The following is a 25,418-nucleotide window of genomic DNA, read 5'->3' as shown; positions in this document are numbered from 1 at the left end:
TCTCAGGTAGGCACCACTGCCATTATAAGAGAACAAGGGAGGCGTTCATGGTGAGTGTCCCGTCCCCCCCCCCCTGAAAAATAGCACTGTGTGTCATATAGACAAGATCATACAACTTCCATTAAATTCAGCATTTGCTTCTCCCCATGCTTTCCCTTCCCACACACCATCATGGTGAGAGCCAGTGTGGTGTAGTGGTTTAGAGCAGTGGACTTGTAATCTGGTGAACCGGGTTCAATTCCCCGTTCCTCCACATGCAGCTACTGGGTGACCTTGGGCTAGTCACACTTCTCTGAAGTACAGGGTGAGTCTTTTAAAAGAGGCCTCGTGGATACAGAGTACACGTGTTCTTTTAAAAGACTCACCCTGTATCTCAGCCTCACTCACCTCACAGACTATTTGTTGTGGGGGAGGAAGGGAAAGGTGATTGTTAGCCGCTTTGAGACTCCTTGATGGGAGTGAAAGGTGGGATATCAAGTCCAAACGCTGCTGCTGCTGCTGCTTCTTCTTCTTCTTCTTCTTCTTCTTCTTCTTCTTCTTCTTCTTCTTCTTCTTCTTCATGGCAAATGCACATGAGGAAATCTCAGCTGGTGGGAAAGGTGCTGACAGGTATGGAAGAAAACCTGCAGGTGGGGAAAGAGCTAAGCACATCTCCTGCCCCGCTTCCTTTGCAGCATTTCAGCTACCCACATTGCCCTGGATTAGCCACTGAATTATTTCAGCTCTCTGAGTAAAGTTTCAACTTTACACTAACTTCCCCAGCCTTAACAAGACCCCACACAAATGCACTTGAAATTTTTCTTTTGTGTAGAGCCACACCATCTTCTTGCGAGGGTAAATTATTTGCTTAGACACTTAATTGGCCAATGGGCTCATTGCAATCAAAAACACTTCAGTCTCCAAAGATCAGCCTTTTTCTTTCACACACTCAACAGTGTAGCCTTCGAATCTCCATTATGCAAGCCTCTGAAGATTACAAGGAAGTTAATATTATAAGGTAGCTGGAAGAAAAGGAGGAGTCATACATTGCTGAATATTCACTTTTGCTCTTGAGTCTCCAGGCTATGTCAGCAACAGTTTTAGTTTAAAGGTTCATTTTATTCACCTGCATTGCTCCAAATTGATGAGAACTATAAATTCCAGATGCCTCATGGACGGCTTGCTTAAGAGGTTAAAAATGTATCTTCTTTGATAACTGTGTGTAACTCTCAATAGGATTAGAGGGAATTATATATGTGTCTCATATAAGTCAAAGCCACGTATGAGGTCCAGGGGGATGACAGGCACTGCATTCTCATGAAGCAAAACATAAAGGTCATGTGCCTGATTCACTGACTAGGCAAGACTGTTTTCCCTTTGGCATAAATTGAATGAGCCAAGCATATAGTTTCATTTTAGGATCTTGGAAACTGTGGAAGGGCAAAACTCCTTAAAACAGCCAAAACTACGTAAGTGTGCTAAATATTTAGAGACGAACATTGCTCCCTTTACATCCCAACCTTTTCGTGTGTTCGATTTCACATTACCTATTTATTACAGAATTATGGAGAGTGGAAACTTCAAAGCCATGCTAATGTGGGAACCAAGGAATCATATTCCACAGCTGTCAAAGGCCACACTCACAGGGATGTGAGAACGGGGACAAGGGCACCGGAGTTTGGAATGAATGTAGAAATCACACCTGAGGGCTGTGGTCAGACAAACTAAACATTCAAGATTGCGGTTTGACCTGATGCAAAGAAACTACATGAGACTCTCCAAGCCAATAAAAACAACAACATTGCCTTGAATACTCTGTAGAATGACAAAGAACAATAAAGCAGAATATTTTTTATGAGAGCCAATGGGTTGAGGGTCCTATTATCGGACTCAGGGCCAATTCATATTTTGTGTTGAGAGTTTAAATACACAAGTTTTAAATGTGAAATAGTTGAACTCTCCCCACCTTAAGATTGCAATCTGTTTTCTGAGAGGATTTTTTTGTTTCTTTAAGTAAGTACTTGGAAAATCTTATGGCCTCTGAACAGGCTTGAAAAACTCAGGGCCTTATCCTCTGCCTTCCTAGCCAGTGCCCCCTCAAATAATCTTCTCCTTGAAAATTTGTGTGTTGGGGCTGAAGGGACAGCAAGGCAAGGGTGGCCAGTTATGCACTGCCAAACACAAGTACAAAAGAAGACACAAACTTGCGCCTGCTGATTTATTAATACAATGTAGCACATTTAGAAATAATTGCTATAATTTAAATGGGAAGTACTGCTATCCTGGTGCTAACCGTGGGTGGGGATTTCTCAAGGTCTTTGAGTGACAAGCCCGGCCTTCTAGTCCTCATCATTGAAGCCTACACTTTCCTGAGGCCTAAGCTCAATTCACTGCATTAAACATCACTTGAAACAACAACTCCCATGCAGCCAAGCAAGATAGAATCTTCTTGAGCAAGCTCAGGATTGGCCAGGCGTTAAGGCTATTGCTTATAAAGCCTCTCCTGTCACTCACCAGCCCACCCTAACCCTGACATCCCTCTTTGCAAGAGTAAGTTCATTTGGAAATGGAGAGGCTTGCAGAGAGGTGTGGCTGACTAAGAACCCATTACTAGCCTGGCAGTAGTCATTACATCAGGCTGTAACAGAAGAGAGGGGAAAAGAGAATCAATATCATTACCAGCTCTGCTGAGAAGCCAGCTCCTCCTTCCATCAACTGTCACTTGGCAGCAGCCATTGCACCCGGCTGTAACAGAGGAAGGAAGAGAAGGCATGCAGAACTACTTTATTGGCACAGAGGAAAAAATAATTAGCTTTTGACTCTTCCTCTCCTTTTTCATCCCAGCTGGCCATTAGAACTAGTAACTAATAACTAATAATAAACCACAAAGCCTAGGGCTTGCCGATCAGAAGGTCGGTGGTTCGAATCCCTGCGATGGGATGAGCTCCCATTGCTTGGTCCCTGCTCTTGCCAACCTAGCAGTTCAAAAACACGTCAAAGTGCAAGTAGATAAATAGGTACCACTCCGGCGGGAAGGGAAAAGGCGTTTCCGTATGCTGCTCTGGTTCACCAGAAGTAGCTTAGTCATGCTGGCCACATGACCCGGAAGCTGTACGCCGGCTCCCTCGGCCAATAAAGTGAGATGAGCGCCGCAACCCCAGAGTCATCCGCGACTGGACCTAACGGTCAGGGGTCCCTTTACCTTTAACTTGGCTTAGTTCCTCCTCCCTCCTAATCCATTTTCTTTTTGTGTCATGTCTTTTTGAATTTTAAGACCCGAGGGCAAATAATGCCTTTCTTTTATCGATTTGTAAGCCATTGTGGGAGCCTTTTTTGCAGAGGAGCAGGATAATAATCCTTTTAAATAAGTAAATAATAGTCAGACCCAGATTTCAGAGTGAATTTGATCTCGGCTCTTAATTGAGCCAGGGTTTTTAATATTGAATAAGCTTGGTTTCTAAATTTCCCCATCTTGAATTAACCAGAGCCATCAGTTTAAACAGTAAAATACATGCATGCCTATACAGTGAAATGGCTGGTGCTCCTGAAATAAGCATAGAAGTGGCAAACAGGATAGGTCTTGGCTCTATGTCTGCTTTTCGCAATGAAACCTGACCCTTTGGTTTAAATATGCACTTAGTATTTGCAATCAATGAAGCCATGTGTGACTTTTGCCTTTTAAATTCAGGTGCTTTTGCACTCAGGTACTAAAAGGCTCTCAAATGACTCTGCTTCTAGTTCATGTGTGTGTGTGTGTGTGTGTGTGTGTGTGTGTGTGTCTTCCTGCTTTGGGTACTAAAATCTGATGCAACAGTGCAGAAAGCTTGGCTGGCTGCAAATTGAGGGAGGGGATTTTTATTTTCTTTTTTTGTTGATTATCAGTGACAAAGATCAAATAGCCATGTCCAAAGGAGCATCACCTATGGTTGTCCTTGGACATTTAAAAAGTATACATATCTTTATATGTTTTTATATAAGGCAACAGAGAGGAAGACATTTCTGTGACATTAGATACTATTCTGTCATTTGGAAGTTTGCTTCAAGTGTCAAAAGGGTCCACAGTGAGATTCTATGAATCAATTGTTAGCTACTAAGAGGTGTACTGAAAAAGAAAGAAAGGGAAATTGGTTTGAGTGTAGTACATTTGTACCATCATTTAAAACTATTTTCTTACTTTTTTGTTTTAAGATCAAAGCAAACTGTCACATAAAGTTACTCTGTAATTTCACTGAAGTATATTACATTCTAATAAATGTTTAATGACATAATAAAACAGACTCTATTGGAAATTGGGAAAAGTCCATTGGACTCATCTGAAGTTTATATATCTATGCCAGCATCCTGGACTTAAGTGGAGATTAACACCACCCACTGGCTTGAGAAAGAAACTTAGTCACCTCCTGGGGATATTTATTGTTGGTGGTCCTGAAAGCAGCTATGGCTTGCCATTTTGCCAAGCTAAGAGGAAAGCCATAAACAGAGATGCAATAGCTCAGAGGTATGTACAGTGTGTTGCTAAGGTGGGGTAATTGATAATCCTGCACTTTAAGACATCCCAGCCACTTAGCAAGTCATGGTCTTGGAGGCTTGCCTTGTCTGAACACCTGTACGAAACAAAATAGAAAAATTCCCTCCAGTAGCACCTTAGAGACCCACCAAGTTTGTTATTGGTATGACCTTTCAGGTGCAAGCACACTTCTTCAGATACACTGAAACAGAAGTCACCAGACCCTTATATATAGTGGGAGGGTGGGGAGGGGTGTTACTCAGAAGGGTGGTGGGAATGGGTGATTGGCTGATAGGTGTGGTAAACCTGTTGACGACTGTTAACGACTGCAATTGGTCTTACAGGAAAAAGCAAGGGGTGAGATGGCTAAAAATAGCTTTATCATGTATAATGAGATAAGAATCCGATGTCTCTATTCAGACCAGGTCTCTTCATGGTTTTAAATTTGGTAATAAGTTGCAATTCAGCAACTTCTCTTTCCAGTCTATTTCTGAAATTCTCTTGTAATAAGACAGCTACTTTGAGATCTTGTATAGAATGTCCTGGGAGATTGAAGTGTTCTCCTACTGGTGTCTCTGTTTTGTGATTCCTGATATCAGATTTATGTCCATTGATCCTTTGGCGTAGGGTTTGGCCTGTTGGCATTTGATGACCCCTGTTGTTACACTTGCACCATTGAAGGATGACTGTCCAGGTGCTTTGGTACAGCCAAAAAGTAGATGGTTGTAATGCCGATAGGATGGTCCCCACTATGTTGGGGGACAGACCTGATTTTAAGAAGCATCTTTTTTAAATTGCCATGCAGTCAGATTGAGCCATTATGGGTCTGGGTGAGTGACCTTGTGTGAGGAGGTCTTGGGGACACCAGGAGACGCCAAAGGGGTTCTGTTGCAATGCATGTTATCTCAGAAAACTAGGGTTCCTCGGCCTGCAAGGAGCTATCATTACTACTTTGTTGTGTTCCTCCCATACCTTCTTGAGGGTCCTTGCTAGAGGGGTGTGGGAGGGAATGCAAAAATAAGTCCTTTGAGCCAGTTGGTGTGGAGGGCATCTGTAGCCTCTGCCCATGGGTGGTAGCATCTGGAGAAGAACCTCAAAATTTGGTTGATGAGGTGTAAGGCAAACAAGTCCACTTCAATTAGCCCAGAATTTCTTTAGATTTGGTGGAATACATTTTTGAACAGGTTCCACTCCCTCCGTCCCTTTATGTCAGAAGGCACATTCTCTGCTGTCTTTTCGATGCCTGCTAAATATGTTTTTCTTTCAACAAGCCTTCTAAAATCTTTATCTCTGTTGGTATCTCTCCTTGATCCAAATTGATTTGACGTATGTGCTGTTGTTTTAAACTGTTTTTTTTTAAATATTCATACCTGGGTTTGTTTGTTTTTTAAAAATGTTTTTATATATGCAGTCATTTTAATTGTTTTTATATGTAACTGTTTTATATATGTTACTATATTATAAATCATTTTGGGGTGCCTCATGGGAAGCAATTCATAAATGTATTTTCTCCTTTTTTCTTTATTAAAGCAAGTAAAGTGTCTTTCAGAAAACACATCATAGGTCTAACATCATAATTAATAAAAAGAACAACATCAGGCTGGTATAAATGTATTAATCACCATCACCAACATCATCAAGCCTGCATCAGTAAGAGGACCATACTCCTTTCCTCCACAGGGCAGCGTAAAACAGAAAACAAGAATAGTTTTTTTTTGCTGAGAAGGATATTTTGGGAGATATCCATTTCCTACATCTCCTGGCTGTAAAATAAGAGTAGATGTTTTATCATTACCAGTAGAATCGTTACTGCAATACTATAACATATTTATGCCAAAAAGCAGATTTATTTTGCAACAACTGCTATTGAATAAGATATAAATCTTGCTGAGGCTTCATCTTAGTTAAGTTGCATTCCACCTCCACCCCTCAAAAATACTGTGTGCTGACATTTGTGTTTTACACATAGTCAATGAATAGAGATGGGCCCTAGTCTTCAATATCTGACATGAAAAAGAATCCCACTGAAATCAGTGGAAGCGAGAGGAAGAATAAGTATTAAGTCCCTTGCATGCAGAAGTTGGAGAAATGCTATTGGGATACAGAGAGAACTGCTCAACACCTACTTTGCCTGTCTTTACCCAAAGGGAAAACAGTGTCCAACAATGCAAGGAGAGAGTTGAAGCCCAAGCTTGGTGGAAAAGGGGGATTCTGTAGACATAGTGTATCTTGATTTCAGTAAGGCTTTTGACAAAGTCTTCCATTATATTCTTGTGAGGAAGTTGGTAAATGTGAACTGGGTGAAGTTACGGCCATCTGCCATGTATGATCTAGCTGAGATTCCTGCACTGCAGGCAGTTGGACTAGAGGACCCTCAGAGCCCCTTACAACTCTATAGTTCTATGATTCCTCAGATGCAAAGTCCTCGTACAACGGTAGACTTGAGGATTGAAGGTGAATCCACTTGCCATGTCAATCTTCTGGCACTGGAACCCACATCTTGTCCCCTGAACAACAAAGGGGGCACCTCTACTACTGGACTCTGATGACTCAGCCAAACTCCTTGAGGAATAATGAAAGAACCAATAAGCTTTCCAAAAATAAGTCCCTAAAGTTTGAACTCACACTGCCTGGAAAATGCAGATGGCTGCAGAAAAAGATACAGGCCTATTAGCTGACCAGATGCAGTATTTAGGGGGCAGGTCTTTTGTATAAACTATTCATTCCACACTATAAAGCTCTGCCAGCTGCTTTTGTTGCCTCAGCTGTAGTTCAGAAACAGCCCCTTGGTCCTTGTCCAGGGTCCTGACACTAGCTTTCCCTTAAACTTCTAGTCTACTTCAGAATTTCAATCCTACTAGACTAAATCTTCCTAGATTATCACCTTCCCTTGATGATGCACACCACAATAGACTGGAGGAATGAGAAGCCCACACCCGGAATGTTTCTTTTGCATATACTGCCCTATCGGCCATGTATACTGATCGTGTGCACTCTCAGTGTTAGATAGGTGCAGAGAAAGAGTCACTCAGTTTTAATGTATTTTTAGGCTGGCTTTTAGGGCTTTTAAAGCCTGTTCCTCATAAGATATCAAAACACAAAATACATAACATTTAAAATATATCATGGATCCCAACTGAACAGCAGCAGGAATCCATAACAATACAACAACAATTAAAAACAGTCAGTCCGGCATAATATCATTAAAATCAGATAAAAATGTTGAAAATATTCTAGCAGGAATTCAGGGAGCAGCTAAGCAATGATTTGAACTCGGCTCGATGCTGCTATACCACACTAGCACCAGTGATTGTCATTCAACACAACCTTCCGCTAACTGGTGCCATCTATAATGCCAAGCAGATGCTGTCCTCTGTAAAATATGATCCCTAAATCAAAGTGCAAATCTAACTCATCAGCTCAAAGTAATGAATTCTCTCTGGGGACAAAGGAGTTTGATCTTTTTCACTACCTCTTAGTAAGCAAGAAACTTTCTGTGTACCTACAGAGTTTTTGACAATTATTTATCGCCTTGACCTTCTTGAGATTGCCTCGGCCACTCTAATAAAAACAGTTTTCTTCACCTGCGTACATTGCTCTGCAAAAATGCTATATATCTGAATGAGACAGAAATATTACAGTCATTTATAAGCCAGGCTTCTTCTTCAGCCACAACTCAAACCACAATGGTCAAAGATACAGCGCACAGGGTTTTATTATTAATTTTAAAAGCTTCTAATTCTAAGCTTCTCAAACTGTGTTCCAGCAAAACCTGCAGTTCCTCAGAATGGTATTAAGGATCCTCAGAATATTCATGAATGAGAACCTTAGTAATGGTACCTGCATGTTTAGACAATGTCCTGAACGAAGAGTGTATGCTGTAGAATGTGCTCCAGAATCTCCTGAAACGAGCTAAGACATATATAGTAGAATATAGGAGCCTCCCAGTTCTAAACCTCTCTCTGAATTCACTTAGAATTGTCAGTCTTAGGAAAACCAGTCTCTGTACCTCCCTCACTTTCATGCGTGTGCACACACACACAATTTGCAGAATGTGGATAATTATACTTACCTACTTCGTGATCATTGTAGAGACACTAAGGTAATTACTGGCCTGGTGCTTTGCTCCTCCTGTAGTCATATTGCTGCAGTGCTGAGCTAAGACATGGTTTGGTAAGGTATGCTATCCGAACTTGGGCTGATGGTTATTTAGATATTTAATTAATGAATATACTGCCCTTTGCACAAGCCACAGGGTGAGTCAGGTCTCTCCAGCAAACCATGCGCTGAGTGCAGAGCTTGCCCTATGGTTTTACAGTTGATCTGGGCTAGTAGGGCATTTTAAGCCAACCTACTGTTTAGGTCAGTACAGCAAAGCAGCAGAACAACCGATGGAGGAGCAAAGCAGCCATAATCTCCTATCCTGGGTGCCTGCATGTTTGTCTGCCCATGATAAACCATGTTCTATCTTGGCATACTGTACAAACAAGATCTGCATGAAGCAATTTCTTGCACACTTTGCTGCCGCACTATATATATTCTTAGTATTAAATTACTGACAAATGTGACTTACTGAAGATTTAATGTGTACGCTACATCATTACTGCACATTCTCATAATATACACTGACTCTTGCTTCATCCGCTCTCCCCCCATTCCCCATTGCTGTTTTCTTCTCTCTCTTTTTAAAAAAGATATTTATTAAGATTTTGTATAATAAAACAAGCATCACAATCAAACGAAAAAAGAAAAACAATAAAAAAGCACAATCAAACAGAACAAAAAAGTACAATAAAAAGAACATAGACAAGATAGGAAAAAACAAAAGACAAAGAAAATCTAGTTTTTTACTTATTATCTTTATAACCCTCTTTCCTGACTTCCTCGCATCTCCCTTTTCTGTGTTCCCCTTTACACAATCGAATTCAGCAATTCCTTACCCTCTTTCAAATCTTATTCAATATTATACACTTCAACCTATTATGTCTCAGATTTTTCCTTTATATCATTTTGTTTAATTTTGACATAACTTTACTCTGGTCTTTTCACCCTTTTCTTTTAAAACATTTTTACATAATCCTTTTAACTATGTCACTGATGCCATATTATCTTTATATCCAACATCATTTTAGCATTCAAACACTTTACAATGTTTTTGGAAATATTCTTTGAACTTCTTCCAGTCCTCTTCGACCGACTCTTCTCCCAGGTCTCGGATTCTGCCAGTTATTTCTGCCAATTCCATATAGTCTATCAATTGCATCTGCCATTCTTCCAGGGTGGGCAAATCTTGTGTCTTCCAATACTTTGCGATGAGTATTCTTGCTGCTGTTGTTGCCTTCTTTAGCACCAATTGGCCGACAATGCCCAGAAGAAAGGCCTCTGGTTTATTAGGAAAGGTATATTTAAATACCTTTTTCAGTTCATTATAGATCATTTCCCAGAAAGCCTTGACCTTCGGGCACGTCCACCATAGGTGAAAGAATGTTCCCTCAGTTTCTTTACATTTCCAACATTTGTTATCAGGCAAATGATATACTTTTGCTAGCTTGACTGGGGTCATGTACCACCTGTACATCATTTTCATAATATTTTCTTTTAAGGCATTACATGCCATAAATTTCACACCAGTTGTCCATCATTGCTGTTCTCTTCTTATTGCCTTGCATAATTGGCTGAAGACATGACCACATACAGTGGTACCTCGGGTTACAGACGTTTTGGGTTATGCAATTTCAGGTTACGGACGCACTGAAACCCGGAAGCACCGGAATGGGTTACTTCCGGGTTTCGGTGCTCACGCATGCGCAGAAGCGCTAAATCACACTTTGTGTATGCGCAGAAGTGCTGAATCGCATCCGCGTGTGTGCAGATGTGGCACTGAGGGTTGCAAACGCTGCGGACTGTGAACATGCCTCCCACATGGATCATGTTTGCGACCCGAGGTTCCACTGTATCTGTTGCAATTCTTCCTTCCAGTATTTCATGGGAGGAGATCATTCCCTCACGCTATAACACCGGTCCTGAAAGACTTACATTGGCTCCCAGTACAATTTCCAAGCACAATTCAAAGTGTTGGTGCTGACCTTTCAAGTCCTAAATGGCCTCGGCCTAGTGTACCTGAAGTAACGTCTCCACCCCCATTGTCCAGCTTGGACACTGAGGTCCAGCTCCAGGGGCCTTCTGGCGGTTCCCTCACTGTGAGAAGTGTGGGGCCTTCTCGGTAGTGGTGCCCACCCTGTGGAATGCCCTCCCATCAGATGTCAAGGAAAGAAACAATGACCTGACTTTTAGAAGACATCTGAAGGCAGCCCTGTTTAGGGAAGTTTTTAATGTTTAATGTTTTATTGTGTTTTTGATATTCTGTTGGGGGGCCACCAAGAGTGGCTGAAGAGGCCTGGCCGGATGGGCGGGGTATGTATGTATGTATAAATCAATCAATCAATCAATCAATCAATCAATCAATCAACCAATCAACCAATCAATAAAATAATGATAATATACTCCTGCCACAAAGGGTGCCACACTTTTAATATGCTTCTGCAGAAAGCAGGATGAGTGCAAATACCAATGGTTTCAGTAATGATTTGATTAGGGCTCTGCTGTGCTCTCTGAGCAGAACACTTCACATTGTACATGCATGCATGCACAGACACACACAGGGACACATTTAAAACATATCTGATCTATTTTTTTCTATCATGGGATAATTCCCTACCATAACTGCTATAATCAGTCTCCAGCATTTGAGGAGTTCCAAGATCCACCTACTGCCTGAGTGGAGGGCCACAGACAATTGCTGCTCTATATGAACTAATTATTACTAAGGTTTATGCATTTTGTGCTTTATAAATGTTTGTTTCCTGCCTACTGTGATTTACAGAATAGTTCCTCATGCTTTTATATTTGTCTCTGCCCTGGTTTAAGAAGCTAACAATAGTAAATGCCCACTAGGGCATAAAATGACAAGGTCAAATTTAGGACAGCCAGACATTAAAAAAGGTGTCTTTTACTGAAACTGACAGGCTGTGATGTGATCTTTCTATCTGCCTTTAACAGGATGTCTTTTATTTTACCTGGGCAAACCAGTCCAGAGTTACAGGAAAATGTGAGGTAAAATCAGGCAAGATACAGCTTGATTATCAGATGATGACTAAAGTATTAAGTGAGGCCCTAATAACAGATGGAAATTCCTTATATCCTCATATGCCTCAAACACAAAAGTTTTTAGTGGGGCCCGTTCAAGTATTTAAGCTTCAGGTCATGAAGTAGTAAGGAATCATAAGGAATCATAAGCATAAATGAACCAGCTGTGCCAGAGCTAAATTTACTGCTTTTAAAATTCAACAGGCCCAATATTTCACTGCATATTTCACCATTATTGGCTTCACTACCCCGCCACACAATTTTTTAAGGATGTAATATTTGTGAATATGCCTCTTTGACATCAATAGCATTTACTTGTGAGTAAAGGCATCTTGCATAGGGTAAGTGTGTCAAACTGTGCTACTATCAAATGTTATGCCCATGCTAAAGGCAGAATATCAATTTATCATATATACTGTTTATCACTAAAGGCAACGTGGTTCAGATTTAAGAATCCCAGTTCTTGACCAGCCTTCCAAAACCTCGAGCCTTTCAGATATTTTGGATCACATCATCCCAGAACATCTGTCATGCAGATTGATGGGAGCTATAGTCTAAAACCTATAGAGGGCACCTGGTTGGGGAGTCTCTAGACAATTAATTCTCAAACTGGAGGCCAACCTGTTGGAAAAGCCTTTGTTTAGGTGTGAGGAAGATCGTAAAGTTGACCCTCTTCAAATATTTCAGTGAGTTACCTTTGTTCTTTCTGCCTCTCACTACCAACAACCTGCATGCACATTTGTGTTACTTGATAGTTACTTGATAGCAACCAAGGGACAGCAAAGGGAGAAATATTATTTTTGGTCTGACCTCTCACTTCATGGAAATTTAAAGCCCCAGGAATAGGCAATATGCTTTGGACTACAACTTCCATTATCCCTGACCATTGGACATGCTGGCTGGGGCTGATGGGAGCTGAAGTCCAACAACATCAAGAGGGCGCCATGTTTGTTATCACGGCTGCAGCAGACAGAGGACAGAGCTTATCAGTCTGAACTTACACTATTAGTGCACCTAGCAGTATCACCGTTTCCAGTTCCAGGACAAGAGTAAATTTCACCATGTTGGAATTCTGCCTGGGTCAGAGGGATGTGCCAGTCTTCCAGGCACTCGGCGACCTCCCGGCTGCTACTCCCGTGGCAGATAAGCAGGCGAGGTCTCGGCGATTCTTCTCAGGCTGTGAGAAAAACACACCGTTCCTTCTCTCTCCCCTTTGGTGTCCCCCAGGGAGGGGAAAGAAGCAGACAGAAATCTATTTACATCTTTTATTTCTGTCTTTCACTTCAGTACAGAGAAAACATGTCTGCTCTCAACAGCAGTAAGAATAAACTCCACCCATGTACATCCTGTACAGGTCATATGACACACACACTGAGCTCACATCCGGTGCTCAGTACAGAATGGACTGCCCCTTTGTTCCCATGGCAACAGTCACAAACTTCCTGTTTGGCTTTCCAGCCACAAGCAGCTGACTGAGCTGCTAGAGCCTTTGCTTGCTGCTGCATTGCTGCTTTAGAATAACATTCTTCATACCTGACTTAAATGCACTTTCCATTACATAGGAGGGCATGGAGAAAGGTTGTGTATATGTCTGTCTGCGTTTTGTGCTTTCTAAAAGATTTATTGCAACCTCATTGCTGCCAGAGTGCTAAATGCCCAAGTTTGAGGCCTTGCACTATTACTATGTTGCAGGCCTGTTTATCAGCAACTGCTTGGTGATAAGATTCAGAAAGGGGAGAGAAAGAAGGCTGCTTTTAATATTTATAGCCAGGGCCTGGATCAGATAAATTCATTTTTGATTGGTCTGGGAAACAGCATGCTGCAGCTGAAAGTTCTAGTTGGTGAAAGATAGGCAGTTAACTGTCATTTGGGACTGTCAATTGGGAGTTAACTGTCAGTTGGGAAAGTTAGCAGATGACGGAGGTGTGAGGCAAGAGCAGAGAAGACTGAAGTGAAAGTAGACAAGCACAGAGCTGAATATTAAGCGATTCATCCCCAGTGTGTATTAACAGTACTGTGCTGGAGAAGATAGTAAAAAGGGAGACAGTGACTGGGTTGTTTTTGTTTTTGTTGTTATTTATTATGCAGTCTTCACCCTAAGGTCCAGGGTGGGTTTGCAACGTTAAAACACAACATGAAACAGTTTAAAATAACTACAGTGGTACCTCGGGTTACAGGTGCTTCAGGTTACAGACTCCGCTAACCCAGAAATAGTACCTCAGGTTAAGAACTTTGCTTCAGGATGAGAACAGAAATTGCATGTTGGTGTGGTGGCAGCAGGAGGCCCCATTAGCTAAAGTGGTACCTCAGGTTAAGAACAGTTTCAGGTTAAGAATGGACCTCCAGAATGAATTAAGTTCTTAACCCAAGGTACCGCTGTAACTAAAGGTCTTACCAGAAGGTTACACAAGCATGTTTTAGAAAACCAAGTAGCCATTAGTACAACCAGAAGCAGCTGGAGCAGATTGTAAGTGAATTTGACTGGGACAGAGACTTAGGGAATTTGGCCAGAGAAATGAGCCTTTTAAAGGCCATTGTCAGCAAGAGGGTCTCTTAAGTCTTTAGAAACTGTCATCAAGGGCATACAAAACTGCAATGTATCAGGATCCCCTTGTAAACAATTCTAGTTAATAGTTCCATCCCATCTCTAGTGCTGCTGTTCATGTCACACCTAACTATATTATATCAAGCTACTAGGACAGGCATAGGCAAACTCCGGCCCTCCAGATGGTTGGGACTACAATTCCCATCATCCCTAGCTAACAGGACCAGTACTCAGGGACGATGGGAATTATAGTCCCAAACATCTGGAGGGCCGGAGTTTGCCTATGCCTGTACTAGGTAATTTCAAAGGCATTCTAAGGGAATGGGTGGCAGCAGGAAAGGGTCACGTTGAGCAACTCTTGAGTTGTGGATACCCTTCATTATAAAAAATTAAGAAGCACAAATACTCAAATTGTGTTTAGAAAAAGTGAGAATAAAGTTTCACCAGAGGTGGTGGCAGTGGAGACAAAATGAGAATTCATGGTAAATTCTGCCTCCATATTGTATGGCTCTCAAACAAACCAACAAAAACAGGTTAGTACCTGAGGACATAACAATGTCTCTTTGATACCCATCCTGAGACTGGCCTGACATTGTCACCATTTCTGAATAAGGATCCTACAAAACAACACTCTTGCAAGCATATCTATGCCACTTGCTTAATAACCATAGGAAGCTGCCTTATAGAAGGTCACATACTTTGTGCCCACCTAGCCCAATATTGTCTATTCCAACAAGCAGTTGCTTTCCAGAGTCTTAGACAGATGCTTTTTTCATCACCTGCTACCTAACAGGAGATGCCAGGAACTGAGTCTGCAGCAGGCCTCAGATAAAGCATATCCTCTTCTATTTAAGGTATGTTCAAGTCCCTGAGTAATTGCCTTTACTGTATCTCTTCCCAGAAACTGATGTAAAGCAGAGAGCATCTTAATAATAATAAATAAATAAAAATATAGCTACTCTTTTATCCTCCAACATATAGACCCCTTCCTTCTTTCCTTCTGGTCCTGAAGCAGCAAGTTCCCATTTCCCCTCCGTTAAATAAATCAGAAGGCATGGGCCTATTTGGGTGTTCAGTTGAGTAAGGGATTATCCTTGGGATCCAGTTTATGATCTTAACCTTTGTTTATTTCAGTGTCATGGGAAATGTCAATTTCTCACATCCTAAGGTGTCATCCCTGAGCCTGCTGGATTTGTTTGGGGATTAAAATTTAAAACCCATCTCAGCCTCCCTCTTGAAATGACAGCAGTACAGCATTCAGATTCAGAGTCTAAGTATTAGTGAAAATGTCCAACCAATTTAAGAAATCTGCCATTAAAATTCTAGTCAATGAATCCTACATGCACCTGTAGCTCACCTTACATGAGTGAATAATTACACAACATGGTATTTGTGAGTCGGAGAGCTTTTCCTTGAGGACTTTCATGTTCATGAGCAGAAGGCCTTTTGCTTCTACTTCACCTGCTTGTTGAGTGCTGATGTTTTATGCATTGCCTTCTCTTACCAGGTGTCAGGGGCTCAGGAGCAGAGGCACAGGGAAGAGAGGAGATGGAGAGCGAAGGGGAAGAATCCGAGGGGAGCGTAGGAGAAGAGTACAGTGGACCGAGGGATTCCATGAGCCTCTCCAGCGAATCGGAAGATTCACAGAAGGGGGCGCCAGTGGCCAGGGGCAGGGGGTTCCCAAGGGGAATGCCCCAGGAGCAAGGGGGCAGCAGGGACTCCCAGAGCAGTAGCTGGAAATCAGGACCAGCTTCCCCACCAGAGCAGAGTGGGGGGGAAGAGTCCCAAGGATCGGGGCCAGTGCATTCCCCACCAGGGAGAGAAGATAAGGCAGGGCTGACCACGCCTCCATCAGAAAGTCGGACAACGGAGGAGAGGTCAGATCCGGCCAGTGTCCCGGAAGAGGGAAGCAGTGACCGAAGTAGTGTAACGGTTAGGAGAAAGGTCACTGGGCTGGCGCGAGAGGCAAGTTCAAAGGTACAGGAGCACGGGACAGCAGAGAATGAGGATTGGGAACCGGGTCCTGAAGCCCGGCGGAGGGAGGGGGAGGAGCTAAGCGACTCAGCGTCGGAAGAGTCCAGAAAGGGCAATGCCCCAGCGGGCAGGAGGACCCAGAGGAGGAGAGAGCAGCGTAAAAGGTGGAGCAGGGCTAGGATCTTAAACTGGTGTCATAGGGGAGGAGACTCAGACGGGACTTCGCCGATCTAGGGTTTAAGACGTAGGGCTGCACGCTGTGGCTTTGAAATGGAAACTGAACTTCAATAAAGACTTTTGTACATTACTACAGCCTAGCGTTGGTCCTCTGTGAGCTGGGACCTAGAGGCAGCTCTGACACCAGGTAATCTCTTGCTGATTATAGTTAGCAGTATGGTCAGAGCTGATTTTTCAGCATAAATAAAGCTCGAAAAGACCCATCTACAACAGCTACACTGTGCCTTTTTGCTAAAAACCAAGCACAACAGAAAAGTACATGGCAATGAAGTCACTCACTCTTCCTTTACGTGTATTTGGATGTTTAAAAGATGGCAGGGTTTATTCACAATCGCCAATATCTATTGACTATTAATCTTGAGATTACTGCTGGTAATGAACGCCTCTGCAGGTAAATGGATTTCTATTTCAAAGTAACATTTTCATTACCTTTGAAACAGAGCATGAAAGATCACTCTTTAATGCACTTATCTGTTCATCCAAACTGTAATTTAAATGGAAATATTTTTACAGGTCATATAGCCTGCTGTATAAGGCACAATAAATTCACTAAGCTTTAAATGCCTCTTGCTAGTAGGGAATAGAGTCCAAACCAATCTAAAACATTAAAGCATACCAAATATTGGCAAGGTACTATTTCCTTACTTAGCTTGACCTCAGCTGGTACAAAATGTAATAAACATATACTTAAGGGCTCATCTTTCCTCCTCTTGATCCTAATTCCGGCATATACTAATAGCTGATAATGCAGATTTTTTGTTGTTGCTCATTATTGCTCGGGAAGAGGGTCACATTGGAAAGGCCTCTTGCATTACTCATGCACTGCTTGTCAGCACACAGACTGGAGCAAGATTACCAATACAGCTGTCTAATTTTGCTGAGACAGTTGATGTAAGCACTTGAATATTCGCTGCCTGCACAACCAGAAGCCAGCATGTTGGAAAAACATAACAGAACTATAGCTTTTTCTTGTATGCCCCCATGTGATTGTGAAAAATGGGGAAGAGATGCACTTTTCATGCCCAAACATATGGTGGTAACATGCAAGACTAATCTAGGACCTGTATGCTACAATTTATTACATAAGGGTGGTTTGCAAATACGCACGCAGGGACGCTTGCTGTCTGAAACGGCATCGAGATGGTGGTACCCAGCACTGTGCCAACACAGGCTGAACATGAAGCTATAGGCAGCTGCCTCAGAACCACAAGGAAGAAGCCAAGGACTGGTCCACGTAACTGAAATTTCAACAGTCTTCTTTCCAATCGTCTGAATGTCCAAAGCGATGCTCCAGAGTCTTGTCCCACATCTTGCGCCTTCTTTCTCTAATGCACAGATCATAGAATCATAGAATCATAGAGTTGGAAGAGACCACAAGGGCCATCGAGTCCAACCCCCTGCCAAGCAGGAAACACCATCAGAGCACTCCTGACATATGGTTGTCAAGCCTCTGCTTAAAGACCTCCAAAAGAAGGAGACTCCACCACACTCCTTGGCAGCAAATTCCACTGTCGAACAGCTCTTACTGTCAGGAAGTTCTTCCTAAGCCTTTAAGTCTCACAATCCACCGAACTGCTTATGTGAATATTTTGTCCCAGTTTTACCTGCTACCTGGTTGATTCTATCACCCCATCTATCATTTGTTTGTCCAGGCAAAAAAACAGCAACGGCAACAGCAATGTTGTTATTATTATTGTAAGTACAAAGGTGAGCCAAAGTGACTTACAGACACAATATAGACACTAAAACTAATTACAACAAACACAACCAATAAAAGAAGGTAAAGAAAATTGCTTAAGCCTCTTTGCATATGTTGATGGACTAGTTGCATGATCAAATATTTGTCATGGGTGATGTAGGAAAAGCTGGGTGGGAAGTTTAGCATTGTATATGAACTAAAGACACAATGCTAAACTTCCCACCCAGCTTTTCCTACATCACCCATAGCAAATATTTGATCATGCAACTAGTCCACCAACATATACAAAGAGGCTTGTGTATGAACTAAAGAAGGGATGTGGATGGCACTGTGGATTAAACCACAGAGCCTAGGTCTTGCTGATCAGAAGGTCAGAGGTTCAAATCCTCATGACGGGGGGTGAGCTTCCGTTGCTCGGTCCCTGCTTCTGCCAACCTAGCAGTTTGAAAGCACCTGAAAGTGGAAGTAAATAAATAGGTACCGCTCCGGCGGGAAAGTAAACAGTGTTTCCGTGCACTGCTCTGGTTTTGCCAGAAGCGGCTTAGGCATGCTGGCCACATGACCCGAAAGCTGTATGCCGGCTCCCTCGGCCAATAAAGTGAGATGAGCGCCACAACCCCAGAGTCGGCCACGACTGGACCTGATGGTCAGGGGTCCATTTACCTTTACCTTTTATGAACTAAAGAATATTTTTATAAGGGCTGGATATATGTTTGTACCTACAATGCCATTTATGGAACTGAAAAACATCTAAGCAATACAGGAGAGTTCAACAACTATAAACCCCCTGAGTCAAGCATGGTCCTCAGAGATGCCACCTGGCCTCTAATTTAGCAATCTAAGAGCAACAAAAGTGTGCACAAAGCGTTGTCATATACCAATTCAGATTGGTGTTTTCGCTGGCCACTGTTCCTATACTCTTCTCAAAATGGTGCTGCCAGAAGTCTACTTCCTAAATACAGCAATATAAAATAATCTGTGATTATCTTTAATCTTATTATAGAAGGGGTGGCTAACTTCCCAGTTCAGGAGCCTGACCCTGCCTCCAAGCAAATTTTTCTGGCCACCTATGACCCAACTGATTTTGGCAGCAAAAATAAAAGCATAAATTAGACACAGCATTGGAGTGGGCAGAGCCCAGCATTTAATGAGCAGATAGTGGGTGACAACACTTTTCCTCAGCTGATCCGCATGAATCAGCTGAGTGGAGAGGCTGTGTGTCTGTGTTCCTGTGTATCTCCTCTGCCTTTGCATCCATTACAGAGTTTGCATGTGATAGTGTGAAGTGACCACATCCACTTTTGGCCACACACACTGCTGGCATGAGGCTCCTCAGGATTGGCCAAAGGTGAGTGTAGACCACAGGTCAAAATAAGCTAGCCATCCTTGATTCAAAATATGCAGAACTGAATGACATCTTGTTGCAAAACAGGACATGCAGTATTAAGAGCGGATCACAAAATTCGGCATAACTTTGTATTATGTTGTGTTTACTAGCATATTTGCTCATTAAAGCTGCATTGCTTTATTTGTCTTAAATGCTGGACCCAATTAACTGTCAAATGCAACCCCAGGATACTTCTTATCTTGTGAATTTTAAATACAGAGGTGTACAGAAATCTATTATTTTATAAATTTCAGGAAAAAAGCCTGCTGTGTTATGTCTGTCATTTAAACCTTTTTTATTAATCCATATCAATCAAAGATCATTAATGGCAGTAAATTGTGCATTTTGATTTTTCAATTAAATAGCAGGATCAGATGAAGTACAAACTACAAAGAGATGATTCTTTAATGGCTTCATAATTGCATTATGATTTTACAGCTGCAGTAAAAAAATGAATTACTACAAGCAAAATAAGCACAGAATCACTGGGATAATATGAAAAGGGCTTCCAATTTGTTTTAAAGTAATTCCATTATCCATTCCTTGCACAGATATTCACACATGAATTTGCAATTCCTGGAAGAGCCAAATATTAATTCATTGCCCCCCTAATTCTAATTAATAATGAAGAAATCAAATTGATAATGAGTTTTAAATACCTGATGAAGCTCCCTCTGTTGGGGCTATTCCATTGTTTAGGTGCCACAACTGAAAAGGCCACCTCTGTCTCTCAACCCCACCAGATACACTTCTGGCCTCAAAACTCAAATCTTGAACAGATGCATACAGAATAAGATGGTTCCTGATAAAATTTTGATACCAGGCAATTCAGGGCTTTAAAGAGAAAAACAAGTGCCTTCAATGAACCCCCAAAACAAACTGAAAGCCAATGAATCTGGCAAAAAACATAGTATGGTCGATACTACCAACTCCAGGTACAACCCAAGATACAAGCCACCTCATTCTAAACTGATGGAAGTTTCTGGACTGTCTTAAATGATAGTCCCAAGTGCATTGTAGTAACTGGAAATCCAGTATGTTAACTGAATGAGAAATGTATTTTATATTGATGGGAGTAGTTTGAATGTACAGTGGTACCTCGGTTTACGAACTTAATCCATTCTGGAAGTCTGTTCTTAAACCAAAGCCATTCTTAAACCGAGGTGCGCTTTCCCTAATGAGGCCTCCTGCCGCCGGTGCCCTTCCACCGTTCGGCTTCTGTTCATAGACCGAGGTAAAGTTCACAAGCCGGAACACTGCTTCCGGTTTTGCGGAGTTCGTAAACCAAATAGTTCATTAACAGGGCTGTTTTTAAATCGAGGTACCACTGTACTGAAATTCTTGTAAGTACAGGGAGACCTTAGATTAAAATTAAATTCTTCACTATGTTGAGCAGAACAGTACACCTAATGGATAATGTTGGAAGCTTCAATAATACAAAGCATCATTGACAAAAAATTCAAAGAAAACAGCCCCATAAGCAGGCACATTTAATCCAATACCTTTCTTGCCAAATAACACTGAAAAGATTCTTATAACTTCAAAATTCAGCAATCTACTAATATGGTTAATGTTAATTTTTGAATAAAAACACCCAATTGTTAATTATCCATGTCTTTCCTAAGTAAATGTAAGTTCATAATCAGCAATACTGAGGATTCAGATATTTAAGCAGATATTTTCCTCTCAATTCACATACATAATTTATTAAGTATAACAATGCAATATGAAACACAAATGTAGCTGTCTTGATCCATAAGTGCCAAAATCCACAGCCTTTCCTAATATAAAGACTGCCATCATGCAACTCTAGTTCTGCTCACTGCCTAACCAGAAACATGGGTAACTGCTGGAATTCGTTTCTAAAAAGGTGGAGGTCAGCCTTTGCTTTTTTGTTGCAGGATTCTAGGTATAACCAGCAACTTGCAACAAGCTGGTAGAAACTAATCCAATCTATTCCGTGGTCTTGATCTCGTGTTTGAGACTAAATGCAGACTTTATTGCTATACCGAACCAAATTTTGTTATTTCCTCCACTCCCTGCTTTGTCTAACATCCAGTCTGATAAAGAGCTCTGGAAAGCTCTTTTATGTCTTCTGCTTGATAAAGATACTCTCCAACTGCTGGACTTTAAAGGGTCTACCTTGAGCCATCGTCTACCAAACTTCTATTTTGGAAACATTTTTCAACTGATGTTCATATTTTAGATGTTAAGCTATGGCAAATCAAGCTAAACAGAATCAGAATGGTTAGAGACCATAGAATAATAAGAAATCCAAGAATTAAACGTGAGTGTTCCTTTGCACTGATATTAACTCAAAATTCTTTGTACCCACCCTTTCAGATCTGAAGCAAAATTATAATAGAATTTCTTTAAAAAGATAGCATTTTCAAAGACTGAAAGAAAGATGCTTGGATGGGCAGAACTGTTGTTATTTATCCCATTGTCAGCCTTCACTTCAGCACAGAAACAGCCATGAGTGGAGTCATACTTGAAGATGTAGACCACGTAGTTCAGATCAACGAAAGGGTAATTGATAGCCACAACCTCAACTTTACCAGAGTTCACTGCAGCTCTGGTGACCAGACGGCCAATGCCGCCAAATCCATTAACTCCGATTTTCACCATTTTCATCTCTGGAAATTGTGCTCCCAAGGGGTCTCTGACCTAACTCCAGTTCGTTGATCATGCTCTGATTTTTTAAAAAATGTGTCTTGTTAATTGTGTTCACATACGGGGCTGTGTTTTAATATTTATTGAATGGGCATGGTCCACCACGGCATTACAAAGTATGGTGTGAAATATCAGGATCACGTTCTAGATGCACCAGTGGCCCAGATTCTTCCAGGTTCATTTCAGGGTGCCAGTGCTTACTCAGAAAACACACAATGGCCTGGGTTCTCCAAAGAGGTCCTCTCTTTATTTGGCTGGTTAAACAATCTATGGCCATTTAAATGTGCTTGTGGAAGAGGGGTTCATTGGTTGTTGCTGTTGTTATGATTGTTGTTGTTGTTGTTTAGTCATTTAGTCATGTCCGACTCTTCATGACCCCATGGACCAGAGCACGCCAGGCACTCCTGTCTTCCACTGCCTCCCGCAGTTTGGTCAAACTCATGCTGGTAGCTTTGAGAACACTGTCCAACCATCTCATCCTCTGTCGTCCCCTTCTCCTTGTGCCCTCCATCTTTCTCAACATCAGGGTCTTTTCCAGGGAGTCTTCTCTTCTGATGAGGTGGCCAAAGATGTTTTGTATTTTCATGCTGTAAACCGCCCTGTGATCTTCAGATGAAGGGTGGTAGATATATATAAGTTGTTGTGTTATGTTATGTTATGTTGTTATGTTATGTTATGATGTTATGATTTCAGTTTCAAGTTTCACCACCCCACTGCCATTGTTCCCTGCTGTTCATCCTCTGCCTAATTGCTACCACCAGCTTGCTTATCAGGCACAGCCAATGAGCAAGCAGACAGTGGCAGCTACTTCCCTTTCTCACCAGCTTTGTGATTTGCTTCCCTCTGGACCAGAGTCAGAGGCAAGTGAACAAACAGGATACAGTGGTGAAGAAGAAAAGCAGGCCCAGAGGGTTCTTGCTGGTGGGCACACAACCGAGGGGAGGCCTCTCAACAGGTGGCCAGCCATGCTGACCCTTGATGGCAACCCTGCTTTCGATGAGAAGGGGCAGGTTTCCCAAGGCTGAAGAATGAACTTTACCCTGAGATATGCAGCACTCCTTCTTTACTGGTCTACTGGAGGCAGAGGAGAAACAAAATGAACAAGATCCAACTCTTCTGCATGGCCTTCAGATCAACTGGCTAGTCTTGTTTTCTTACAGTGGTCCTGCTTTTTTATGGTTTCACTGGAGGGATTTATTCACATTTGTTTACTTCGTCTTATTTGCTACTGTACAGTACCTTGAGCAATGGAAAAGCACCTAACAAGTTATTTAAATAGATCAGTAATGTACCAGTGACACTTTGACACAACAACACAATTCTTTTAATATATGAAATCGTTGTAATTGGCTTTCTATATATATACATATTATTGTTGATGCTCTTGCTGGTAAATTGATTTAAGATATTTCATAGGAAACCATTCATAAATGGAATTAAATAAACAGTACACTGCACCAGCTCACATTTTACTAATGAGTTTTGCTTATTGCAGAACAGGCCTCTGTGGCTTATGAACTCACCCTACCAGCCAGAAAATGTGGCCAGCTTGGCAACCACCCATGTTTTGCAACCCCAGGCAGGCAATAAAAGCCGGATATTTTATGAAGCTTCCTTGTGTGCTGTCTTACATATACTATGAACGGTGTAATAGTATATGAGTGACAACATTCTGCCTGCACCAATGCACCTTCTCCTCTCCAAGGCCCACAAATTTCTAATTTCATTTCAATAGCCCTGCCATTTTATGCTGTGGATTAAACCACAGAGCCTAGGACTTGCTGATCAGAAGGTCGGCGGTTCAGATCCCCATGATAGGGTGAGCTCCCGTTGCTCGGTCCCTGCTCCTGCCAACCTAGCAGTTCGAAAGCACGTCAAAGTGCAAGTAGATAAATAGGTACCGCTCCGGCGGGAAGGTAAACGGTGTTTCCATGTGCTGCTCTGGTTCGCCAGAAGCGGCTTAGTCATGCTGGCCGCATGACCGGGAAGCTGTACGCCGGCTCCCTTGGCCAATTAAGCGAGATGAGTGCCGCAACCCCAGAGTCGGTCACAACTGGACTTAATGGTCAGGGGTCTCTTTATCTTTACCTATAAAGTACAGAGCTTATACTAATATGTCAAGTAACATTTGTAAATAAGGCAAAGATCCACTTTGTATCAGGAAGAATTCATGGCCAGTCACTATTTCTAATTAGCTATGTGTCATTTTCTTATAGTTGGCTGCTTTGCTGATGTCAGGCTGATGGTTAGGAAACTGAATGGTGCTCTATACAATCCCAGCTCTGAAGAGGGAGGAAAGAATTTGCTTTCAGCACATGCCAATTCTACAGCTTCACATTTTTATTCTAGACAGATTCATACAGCAACTGCAGCTAATTGTTATATGGGGTGATCATCACTGATATTGTATTGTGCTAGTTTACATTAAATTATGATAGATAGATAAATAATTTTATATTTTCTAGACACACTTGGATGCAAACAGGCACACATAAAATAAACACCTGGAGTCCTGTGCCAGTTCCAGGCACCACAATTTAAGGAGGATATTGACAAGCTGGATGTTCCCTTCCTTCTCTCCTCTGCCCCCCCCCTTTACTCTGGAGGGCCCCTCAACTCCTGCAGCAGACTTTGAGAGTGCATGGGGAGGAATGTTCTGTTGTGAAAAAGAAAACCTGTAGTGTGAGAACTTTTCCGCAAAACCCCAGTTGCAAACATGCTAAATGTTAGATTTCCCAAAAATACGAAGCATGGCTTGTGGTTGTCTGTATTAAGTAAAGAACATCAACTCCTAGAGCTCAACATGATCCCCAAGCATGATTTTTCTGTCTCATTCTTTACAGCTACAATACACAGCTGAGCCTGCTTATTCACATAGAGCCAATCTGACTGCTGTTGAGTAAGTGGGTTGTAGACTATGGACTTAATGAATAACTGCAGCAAAGGAAAATGAAAGGGGAGAAATTTTCACCTTGAGTCTGCATCAATATTTTCCCATTTAATCTGTATAGCCTGCTATTTTCAATTTAGCCTCCCCCCATTCCAATCATAGCCTGACTGTTTATCTACTTCCCATTAATGAATTATAAATAAACTTGATAATTAAAAGCTGGTATTTACAATCCTTGCTACGCAGCCCTTGTGCAATAAATGGGTGATGTGAGTGAGGCTGTCGTTCTGCATTACATGCCCCTGTTTAAAACTCAGTGGGGTTTTTTTGACAGCATTACCAAGGTTTTTCAGTAGCAATGGAAATGAAGGAATGGCAACA

The 25,418-nt window shown here is 41.8% G+C and overlaps 1 protein-coding gene and 2 long non-coding RNA genes across 8 annotated transcripts in view; 1 reads left to right on the top strand and 2 right to left on the bottom strand.

Moving 5' to 3' along the window:
• The window catches only part of GRIA4 (glutamate ionotropic receptor AMPA type subunit 4), a 228,787-nt gene that overhangs the window by 177,525 nt on the left and 25,844 nt on the right, over window positions 1-25,418 (bottom strand). The gene's annotated exons all lie outside the window — the stretch shown is intronic.
• On the bottom strand, window positions 6,012-23,850 carry LOC307215161. Its single transcript, XR_013838335.1, has 4 exons — window positions 22,969-23,850; window positions 13,166-13,682; window positions 7,993-8,103; window positions 6,012-6,249 (listed from the first exon to the last, which is right to left on the bottom strand). It is a non-coding gene; the product is annotated as an uncharacterized lncRNA (long non-coding RNA).
• LOC307215166 lies at window positions 13,551-17,723 on the top strand. Its single transcript, XR_013838339.1, has 3 exons — window positions 13,551-13,634; window positions 14,918-15,684; window positions 16,516-17,723. It is a non-coding gene; the product is annotated as an uncharacterized lncRNA (long non-coding RNA).

This window comes from Podarcis cretensis (genome assembly GCF_951804945.1).
Source record: "Podarcis cretensis genome assembly, chromosome: 4".
NCBI classification, from domain to species: domain Eukaryota; kingdom Metazoa; phylum Chordata; class Lepidosauria; order Squamata; family Lacertidae; genus Podarcis; species Podarcis cretensis.
Note: the sequence above shows the minus strand (reverse complement) of the source record. Positions and strands in the feature narration are given on the sequence as shown.